At 35.7% G+C, this 10,550-nt stretch overlaps 1 pseudogene; it reads right to left on the bottom strand.

The window, feature by feature from the left end:
* LOC103749715 overlaps positions 1-10,550 on the bottom strand; it is a 133,379-nt pseudogene that overhangs the window by 27,126 nt on the left and 95,703 nt on the right.

Raw genomic sequence — 10,550 nt, forward strand, 5'->3', positions numbered from 1 at the left:
AATGTGGCTACTGCCAATTGAAATGTTCTGTAAATATATAACGTAAGCCAGAACTTTAAGACTATCTTGATTCTCTTTTAATTAATTAACTTTATAATAATAGTTTATGATAATATTTCAGATACATTGTGTTTAATAATGTATGTTACAATTATTTTGACATTTTATTTTTTATTGTGACTACTAAGAAAATTTTCATTACATATGTGGTTCATATTTTATGTATTGGGCACTACAACTGTAGTGCTTCCCAGTGAGCACAAAGTGGAAATCTCTACAGGCAAGCAGGGGGATGAGGAAAATCTACATCCACATTCACCATGTGGGATTTCCTTTTTTCTTAAAGGCAGGATATTTTCGAAGTCCAGGTATTTCCATGTGGAATTCTGTTTTCTTTTTGTTCTTCTAAAGCAATGATTGTTAAACTCAATGTATATGAGAACTAGAAATGCAGATAATAAACAATATGAACTTCTTAACTTCATTTTTAATATATTTATATTTATTTTTTTATTTTAGGTGTGTGAGTGTATTGCCCCCCACACACACATATGTGTGTACCCATGTCATGTATGCCATGCTCATGGAGGCCACTTTTTGTTCTTCTAAAGCAATGATTGTTAAACTCAATGTATATGAGAACTAGAAATGCAGATAATAAACAATATGAACTTCTTAACTTCATTTTTAATATATTTATATTTATTTTTTTATTTTAGGTGTGTGAGTGTATTGCCCCCCACACACACATATGTGTGTACCCATGTCATGTATGCCATGCTCATGGAGGCCAGAAGAGGGTGTTGGATTCCCTGAAACTGGAGTTACAGAAGATTGTTAGCCACCATGTTGGTGCTGGGAATTGAGTCCAATTTCTCTGGAAGAGGAGCCAGTTTTCTTAACCACTGAGACACCTGTCCAGCCCAGATCTCTTGTTTTCTTTAAGCAGTTTCAAGCTCTTCTAATTATGTCCTTTGAGATATGACATTCTTACAATATTAATTGAAAATATCCTAAGATTTATTAATAAAGTTGTCAATTAAATCTATACTAATATTTAAAATCCATATATCCCCATGTATTTTAATAAATGAGATTGTAAGAACTATGCATAGATCAACATATTTAGAAATGCTATTTAATGATATAAGTCCTCCCATACCTTGGTGAACCGATTGATGATCTGGCCGACTGGATTCATTTCAAAATGCTGAAGTGGGAGGTGCAGCACATTATCCAGCAGCTGAACATGCAAAGCTCCAGAAGCAGTCAGGGATCCTTTGGTGAGTGCATATGCTCCAGAGCAAACAAACAGACCTAAATGCAGACGACTACCTAGATTTTTACATTTAAAAGGAATTTTATGTTTTTTAAATTAAAAATATTTTCTCTATTTTCTTTTATGTGTATGAGTTATATTGCCTACATGTATGTAAGTGCACCCATGTCATGAAATGCTCATGGAGGTCAGAAGAGGGTGCCAGATCCCATGGACCTGGAGTTAAGGACATTATGTGTGGTTGTCAGCTGTCATATGGGTGCTGGGAATCGAACCCAGGTCCTCTGAAAGAGCAGCCAGTGGTCTTACTGCTGAGCCATTTCTTCAGTCCCAGAATTTTATGTTGTAAGTTTCAAGATTTTTTTTACAACTGCATATTTAAAGATTGAAAACCCAAATATCAGACTTTAAAATGTGCCATTGTAGACCAAAGTAAAATCAAATGTCTGCGATGCATTGGAAACAGACACTTCTGATGGTGCGCCATTGCACCAAAGAAGAGCTATCCTCATTCATGATCACAGAAGTACACAGATGAGAGATAGGTGTGACTTACAGAATCACAGCATCCTATTAACAACAGGATGCTCTGCAGGACAATGTGGTCATTACTAGCACTGTTAGCTAAATAGTTTCAAGCTCTCTTGGTTTTGTTACATAGCTCATCTATACACTTTGGTCTCTGGGTTGTTGAGATCAAATGCATTGTTCTGAGAAAAATAACCCAAGACATTTCAAGGCTAAAGAATTTAACTGTGGGAGCCAGACCTGCCAAAGGATCTATCTATTTCTTTGCACAGTGCCTGTCAGCATTTAAATTGTGGATGAATTATTTCTTTAACTTTGGTTTCTAGGATAAGAAAAATCACTTTCTTAACCACCAGTAGACAGAGATATGGTATGGATGAGGAATAAACAGGTTTTTGCTGTAGTAAGCCACTGAGATTTGGCTGGCAAGAGAGTTGTTCTTACAATAACTAAAAAGTCAGATAGGTGTTTATAATAGATTCATAGATTTAATGGTAGAGGCTAGAAAACAATTGTTGACACAAATTTTTAGTTGCATTTAAAATATGATACAAGAAAAACTCAGAAAAGAGCCTTCCGGTGAATAAGAAGAAGAATGAAAAAAGTCACCAAACTGAGCAAATGGTAGGTATAGAAAAAGAAATATTTGCTACCATAATTATTTCAAGAATGGGTATACAACCAAAGTTGTTTCAAGGAGAGCAATTTTAATATACTTCTATGGAAGAAAACTCTCTTAGTTTGGTTTCTACTGCAGTGATAAAACTCTGACCAAAATCAACTTAGGGGAAGGAAGGGTATATTTCATCTTACACTTCCTGAGTAACAGTTCATCATTGAGGAAACTTAAGGCAGGAACATGGAGGCAAGAGCTGAAGCAGAGACTATGGAGGAAAGCAGCTTAGTGGCTTGCTTCCTACTAGCTTGCTCAGTTACATTTCTTGTACAGCTCAGGGATGGTACTGCCCACAAAGCGCTGGACCCTCCTATACCAATTAGCAATTAAGACAATGTCTCACACACATAGCTATAGCCAAGCTATTGGAGGAAGTTCCTCACTTGATGTTCCCTCTTCACAAGTGTCCCTCATTTGTGTCAAGTTGGTGAAAACTAACCAGCACAGAAGTTCTTTGAAATAGGCATCAGCATATGCAACCTGAGTGGGAGACCAGTGAGGAAAAATAAGTAGAGCAAATACAAGAAGAGAATTGTGAATCCTTTCTTTGAGACTTCAGCTGAGATGTGTTTGAAGCAACCTGAATGGGAGACCAGTGAGGAAAAATAAGTAGAGCAAATACAAGAGAATTGTGAATCCTTTCTTTGAGACTTCAGCTGAGATGTGTTTGAAGATTTATGTTTTTCAATTGAGTGTCAATAATGATAATTTGCTCTTAAGTCTTAAAAAAACATTTTATTTTATTCTTTGAAATTTTCATATATACGTATATAATGTATTTTGATGATAACCACCCTATTGCCTCCCTCAAACTGTTCCTGCATCTCCAACAGTTCTCCCTCTTAATTTCATGTCCTTTTATAAAACAACCCACCAAATCCAGTTAGTGATGCCCATATGTGCATGGGTGTGGGATCCTCCCCTGGAGGATGGTCAATGTACCAGTGGTCATACCACAAAGAAAAGTGACTCTTCCCTCCCTTAACAACTGTCAATTCCCAATAGCTCCTCAGTTAGGGGTGTAGCCTCAGAAGCCCCTCTCTCATGCATGTTGGAATGCTGACTGGGTTGAGCTTCTGCATGTATTCTTTCAGGCAGCCAGGAGTGCTGTGAGTTCATGGATGTGCAATTGCTTCATTGTGCTCTAATTTGAAAAACTGGTCATAATTCTTTTAGTTGGCTTATTTACATTTCAGGCAGCATCACACATTTACATTTACTGATTTCTGTCTTCAATGTTTTCTATCATATTTCCCTCACTCCCTCTGCTCTTCCCTTGGCTCCTTCCAAAGCCAGGTTCTTAACCTTTTTTTCTCAAATAAAATTATATTTATTGTTTATTTATTTATTTATTGCAATTTGGGTTCTGGGATTCAAACCTAGGTCTTCTGCAAGAGTAGCTGATTAAGAGTGTTTTTAACTGCTCAGCCATCTCTCTCCAGCCCCTCTTTTCTCAAATTCAGTGTTTTCATTACCATTAAGCACACATGATTTATGTCTATTTTATTCCTAATATTGTCCCACTATATTTCTGTATCTCCAGTCATCTCTGCAACTAGTACTAATTTATTCCCAGTCACTTCAATAGCCAACAAATCCCTTCTGAATGTATTCAAATTCATCAGACATTGTATTGTTTATTTCATTCTATTTAGACCCTTCTCATGCGAAACACCAAGTGCACGCTTGGAACCCTTTGTCTTTCTACTCTATGCTAGAATGATTGCTGGAACTGGCATTTGTGTTCTTCAGTTATGGGAAATGTTTTAGAATACTATTTACTATTTACTTTTCTCTTCCATTTACTGAAATGCTTTTTATTTGCCTGTTGAATTTACTGGATCTTTTCTCTAATTTGGTCTTATCTATCATTTTCCATCTCTGTTTTTGATATTGTCCATCTGGGACAACTTTTTTAGTTTACCCTCTTATACCTGCAAATCTTTTGAAATTCTTTAAACCATTTAAGAGCTGCCTTGTTCATAGACTGAATTTATTTCAGCACATTATTCCCTTACTTCTGGATGCAGTATTCCTAGTCTTTGAAGATAATAATTAGACCTTTTAAGCTTCTATTTCTAGGTTCAGGCTATTTTATTTAGATGGTTGGTTTGATTTAAATAAACAGTCATCCATCATTGTCAGTTTAAACATATGAGGAAAAAAATAGTTGATTAATACAGGAATTTCATTTGACTTTCTTCTGCCACTACACACATCAATTCCATTAATATTTCTCTGCCTTTACTGAAAGACCACACTTCAATCCCACTTAACTGGGAAGCTAGAACTCAGGAAGTCTGAATAAAATCAAACATGCAGGTGGTCACGTTTCAGAAGTCTTTCTGCTACATCTTTCACATATATTAGGGATTCTAATCCTTCCTTAACATCTTTCTTTATTTCTAGTTTTCATTGGGATGCTGCTATGACCACGGTGAGATGCATTGGTTGTGGTAGTGGGCATTGTAGGAAAGGCTGACAGTCTAGCAGAACAAGGCTCCAGTGAATTCCTTTGATAAGGTCCATGTAACTCAATTCTGTTCTTTGTAACTGTGACCATGAGCTTCACACTTTTACGTGTGGCTGGACTAAGCCACTTCCTCCTCTGTGACAGCTTCTCCAGTATTTATTCACTGCTACAGGGTCTTCTAACCTTGATTTTCTCACCATATAATTGCTTACGTAGAAATTTATCACTCTGAAATCCCCTGAAGCATTCCCTTTTATATTTATTCACTGTCATCTCGGTGGAATTTTGTCTGGTAGGTAAAGTAAATGATCCACTCAGTCATTTTAAACTAGAAGCAGCAGTGCACTCCTTAAACATTGCACTCCTTAAACTTAGAAAATAAGGTGTCTATATTTTACACATTGTCTTGGAGAAGGTAAGTTCCTAATGGTGAGGCATAAAATACAATACATTAGGAATGTGCAGCCAGTCCCTGAGAATCAAAAGGAAATAGCTGAGTCCCAAGGAAAAATGTTCAGAGCTATTTCTTTTTCAGAAAATGGGGTAAGATCTTTATTGTTATAAAATACACATGTTTTGTATGGCCTCAGTAGTCCAATTTTGTTGACTGTTAGGCTTCTATGTTATTCACGACAGTTCTCTACTATTCTCATGTGAAAGGGGTATCTGTACTTTAAATATTTATTTGCTTATTTGTATGTGTCTGCATGAGTTTATGTGCACATCTTGAATCTGCTCAGACCAGAAGAGGGTGTTGGTATCTCCTGAAACTGGAGATGAAGACAGTTTTAAACTTATGTGGGTGCTGAGAACTGAAAGAAATTCTCTGGAAAAAGTAGTAAGCATTCATAATTTCAGAGCTATTATTCCAGTCCCATCTTTCTGCTTTAAAATTCAAAAAAAAAATGAGATAAGAAGGAATCAATGAGTCCAACCTGCTTTTAGTTGGATCAAATCCCATAATATGCAGCTGTGATCTACTGAAAAAAAATCATAAATTTTATATTTTATTAGCTCTTTAATTTTATGGAAACCAACTTTCAATTATATTTAATAAAACATCATTTAGAAGGCTTAAAACTTTAAATATAAAAGTTAAAAGTGAAAGAATTAGAAAATGTACATTTCTAATGACTGCAGTCTGAACAGAAAGCCACCCAATCAAAAAAAGGGCCTTATACCTGACGAAGTGAAGCCATAATCTACTACCTTCATCAGAAAATGCCTCTATACTTCTCTTATTTTGCTGAAATTAAGACTTTATATTTTGATTATATTTTGAACAGTAACTTATATTATAGGATTTTGCCCACTCATACAAGTACATCCCTACTTTCTCTACTCCTTAATTCTCCAACACTTGCATCATTTCCTATACCTTGCACCCTTTCTCCATTTCTCTCTTGGTGATGATTCCTTGCATATAATGAGGAATTTTTCCTCAGCTTTCTTCATTCTTAACATATAGGCACCAGTTCAGAACCTTATTCAACATTGAGAATTTTCTTTTGAAACTGTAATTTTTCAGGATTTAATTTCATTTTTGTGTCTGCTAAGTAAGAACTGTATGACTCAGATTGAAGACTGTGTAGCATAGCATACAGTTTCCCAAAGGATATTCTAAGGTATGAGAGTCTTTTCTGCATGGCATCCTCGGAGTTCTTTCTGTTGTGACCTTTATAACTGGTGGGTTGCCATGGAGTGGATAGTGCACTTGACCTATACTCACTAGGCTTTAAGTTCCTTCACAGACCTACCCTACTGCCCTTTACCTACTACCTTCACACATGCACAGTGACAATGCACAGAGGACCCTTGAAATGCTACAAGACAACATAAAAGCATCAGTGTCCTTAGCTGGAAAAACAATGATGGCATCTTTGTGAATAATTATTGTCAATATTAAATGATTCAGTCTCTGAATTAGCCAGTATGAGTCATGTAGCTGCCACCTGCAAGTTTTGGGTTATTTTCACAAATACAGAAAATTGAAAACTTAAGCATTTAAATTGTCCCTAGATATTTTAACGTTTTGGCATAGATTTTATTTGAAACTTTATCAATCTGTGTCCTTACTTTGGAGTCAACTGAACCATAATAAAGAGAAGAGAGAAAAAAAATGGATATTTTTTACTTTGAATTAACCCCAATAATCCGTAGATATTAAGCTTATTGCTTCTTATTTGCTTCCATTCTGTGAGCTCACTGAAGTATTTTGCTTCTTTTGTCTAAGTACCGAGCCACAGATTTTGTCCAATGCTCACCAAATTCTGTCCTGGATAAGTGACTACTACCAGCCACACCCAGGGCCAGCCAAAAGACTGGAGGTACTTCAAAATAGTCGGAAACTTTACCTAAAGACAAAATTGGTCTGAAGTTAGTTTGCTGAGAAATACTGACATGTGACATGCCATTTGTAATTATTTCCTAACTTATGGTTTCTGGTAAGAATGTAATAGTCTGACTTAAAACTTCAAAGGTGCATTTTAAAAATCTAATAAATTACCTTTGAATTCTATTCTTATATTTGCTAAGCTTTGTGGTTGTAGACAAGTTACCAACTATTGAAACTCTCAGATTACTCATCTTAAAATTGGAATAAGAATAACAAACACTTTAAAGTACTTGTAAAGTCTGAAATATGGTTCTGAATACGTAAAAGTGGTCAATAAATCTTAGCTACAAATATTTTATATATATATATAATTTACGCTATTATATATAAGTGAATATATGCAGTGAAATCATTTGTAACACTAACTAAACATAAGTATCATATCTAACAATTCCACTTAGTTTATTTACTTTGAAGTATTATTTGCAACTTTCCCCAAATCAAACAAGAAATCTGTTACTTATTAATGGCTTGCAACCCTTTATATTTGGGATTTTATATATATATATAATTTACGCTATTATATATAAGTGAATATATGCAGTGAAATCATTTGTAACACTAACTAAACATAAGTATCATATCTAACAATTCCACTTAGTTTATTTACTTTGAAGTATTATTTGCAACTTTCCCCAAATCAAACAAGAAATCTGTTACTTATTAATGGCTTGCAACCCTTTATATTTGGGACATTGATCACAAATAACACCATTTCTTCTGAACCTTACACCACCAACAGAGATCTTTTCTTTCTTCATCAAGAACTGTTTAGCTTGATCCAGTGAAGGCCTGGTAATAAAGCAAGGCAATGCTCACTTGCTAAACATTATACAACCAAGCATTACAAAAGTAAGTATATGCTCCCAACAATCCTCTTTTCCCCCTATTTCCTCACCTCAACAATAGTTGTTCTTCACAAATGGAAACTTTATTTTCTCATGTCTCACATAAGTGAAGACCAGGGAATGTTGTCTGATAGTTCACTAATTCTAAATGATTACGGTTCAAACTTAAGCCATGTTTTTGTGTCATTTAAGTGAAAGCATTTGGCTGTATTCTACTTGAACCCTTCTCATCTACTGTCTTCCTAATAGAAAAACTCAACAAGTCCATTATCCTATTTTGTTCTACCACCGTCCTGGGTAAAGTCATTTCTGATATAAACAACTATATGATGCACAATCTTTCCCTCCCCTTCATGATTGATTCTTTTTTGGGGGGGTGTTATTGTTATTAACGTGATATAAACTAGAGTCACTTGGGAAGAGGAAGACTCATTTGAGGATTTTTTCATGGTATTAGCCTGTGGCCATGTCTGTGAGGCATTTTCTTAATTCCTAATTGATGTAGGAGGGCTGAGCCCACTGTGTGGTGGAGCCATTCCTAGACAGATCGGTCTGGACAGTGTAAGAAAGCTAGCCAAGCAAGACAGGAAGCAGCATTCCTCGATGGTCTCTGCTTCAGTTCCTGCCTCTGGGGTCCTGAACTGAGCTCCTATACTGGCTTCCGTCCATGATGGACTTTAATCTGTAGGCTGAAATAAACTCTTGACTTCCCAAATTGCTTTTGGTCATGGTATTTTATCACAGCAAGAGGAAGCAAACCAGACAATGACCTTTACATTCCTAGATCTTTCACCTGAATTTTACTTTGACCATTTGTTTTCATGACCTTACATTATGAATCTTAGTACCTAGAACTGACACACTTGTAAAATCCCAGCTCTAAATCCTTCAATCTATGGCCATGACCTCTTGCATTTCTAAGCTGTGACTTTAGTCACTCCCACTACATGAGGGTTTTATTCCATCTAGATTATTCCATACCAATTTCATGTTCTATCATCTCTGCTGTCTTGGTTGATCAATGATCCTGGTTCAGCTGAGATTTTCCTGGTTTTAGTGTCGAGAGGGGAAGGAGTGGGCATGGATTTGATTTGATCAAAACACGTATGCATGTATGAAAATCTCAATAAAGTTTTTGTGAAAGTTAAAAAATATAGATTACAACATTTTTCTGGAAATATGTCATCTGAATAACTATCTGATGAATTATTATTTTAAGGCAAGTTTGAAACAGTATGTGAATCTTCACCTTCTTCATTCCTCCGGACACCTTCCAGTACGTCCACAGAGAACACACTCTCCTCATTTAAAAGCCAGTACCATTACTCCAACACCCAGCACATGTCCAGCTGTGTTCCCCTTCAGCTATCATTCTACTTCTGGCTTACTTTTTGCCACCAAAGATTTTTCTGCCAAACAATCTTTTCTTTTTCAAACTTCCTGGCATCTGGATACAACTATGTTCATCAGTGGTAACACCAAATTATTACTGCTTATGTCTATTGGTACTTTTGAAATTAAAGAGTTTATTGTATATGCTTGGGCATCACTTAAACTTTCTATGACGTGGGGCATCACTGATCACTCCCTGTGCAGGGGACACTTCGGTTTTTCCCTTTACCTTCCTTTCATCACCACACTCTTACCTATTTCTCCCTCCTCTCTGGACTCCCTTTAGTTTGCTTTTAACCTCCCTTCTGTGTCTTCTTTTTAACATCTATATCTCTTAGGGCTCTATTATAGTCATTTCTTCTTTATGACTTTTGAGCTACCGAACAATCTCATCCACTCTTAGCAATTCAATAATCCTCTTCTCTGTGGATGACTCTCATATTAGTATCTCGAGTCTATATCTCTTCCTTGAACTTCAGGTTCATACATTAAATTCCAACTTGCCACATGTTTCATCTTTTTGCTTGTCTGACCCACACCTTAAAATGAAAGTTATTCTCCAAAGCATTCTCTGGCTTTACCAAGACACCCAGCACATCCTCTGACTCAGTCACAGCTTATTTCCAAATAATCCTCAAGAACTTGTCAATTACATTTTCTAATTATTCAGAATTTTACTAATGTATATATATATACATATAAAGTTCTATAAATCTTCAAAAATAGCATGAAGAAAAGAGTGGAAAATGGAGAAAAGCGGGAGGAGAAAGAAGGAAAAGATGAAGAACAAGAAAAGAAAGAGAAGAAAAAAAGATCTGTAATCCTGCATTTCAGAGATAACCTGTCATACATGCTTGTGGAAATTATCCTATGTCATATATATGTATATAGTGTAATACAATCATTGTTCTACAACTGTTATGTGTTTTTTAGGTTTTAAACCTGATCTTTTCAACTCA

The sequence above is a fragment of the Nannospalax galili genome, unplaced genomic scaffold, assembly GCF_000622305.1.
Source record: "Nannospalax galili isolate Female #2095 unplaced genomic scaffold, S.galili_v1.0 scaffold266, whole genome shotgun sequence".
In the NCBI taxonomy this organism is placed as follows: domain Eukaryota; kingdom Metazoa; phylum Chordata; class Mammalia; order Rodentia; family Spalacidae; genus Nannospalax; species Nannospalax galili.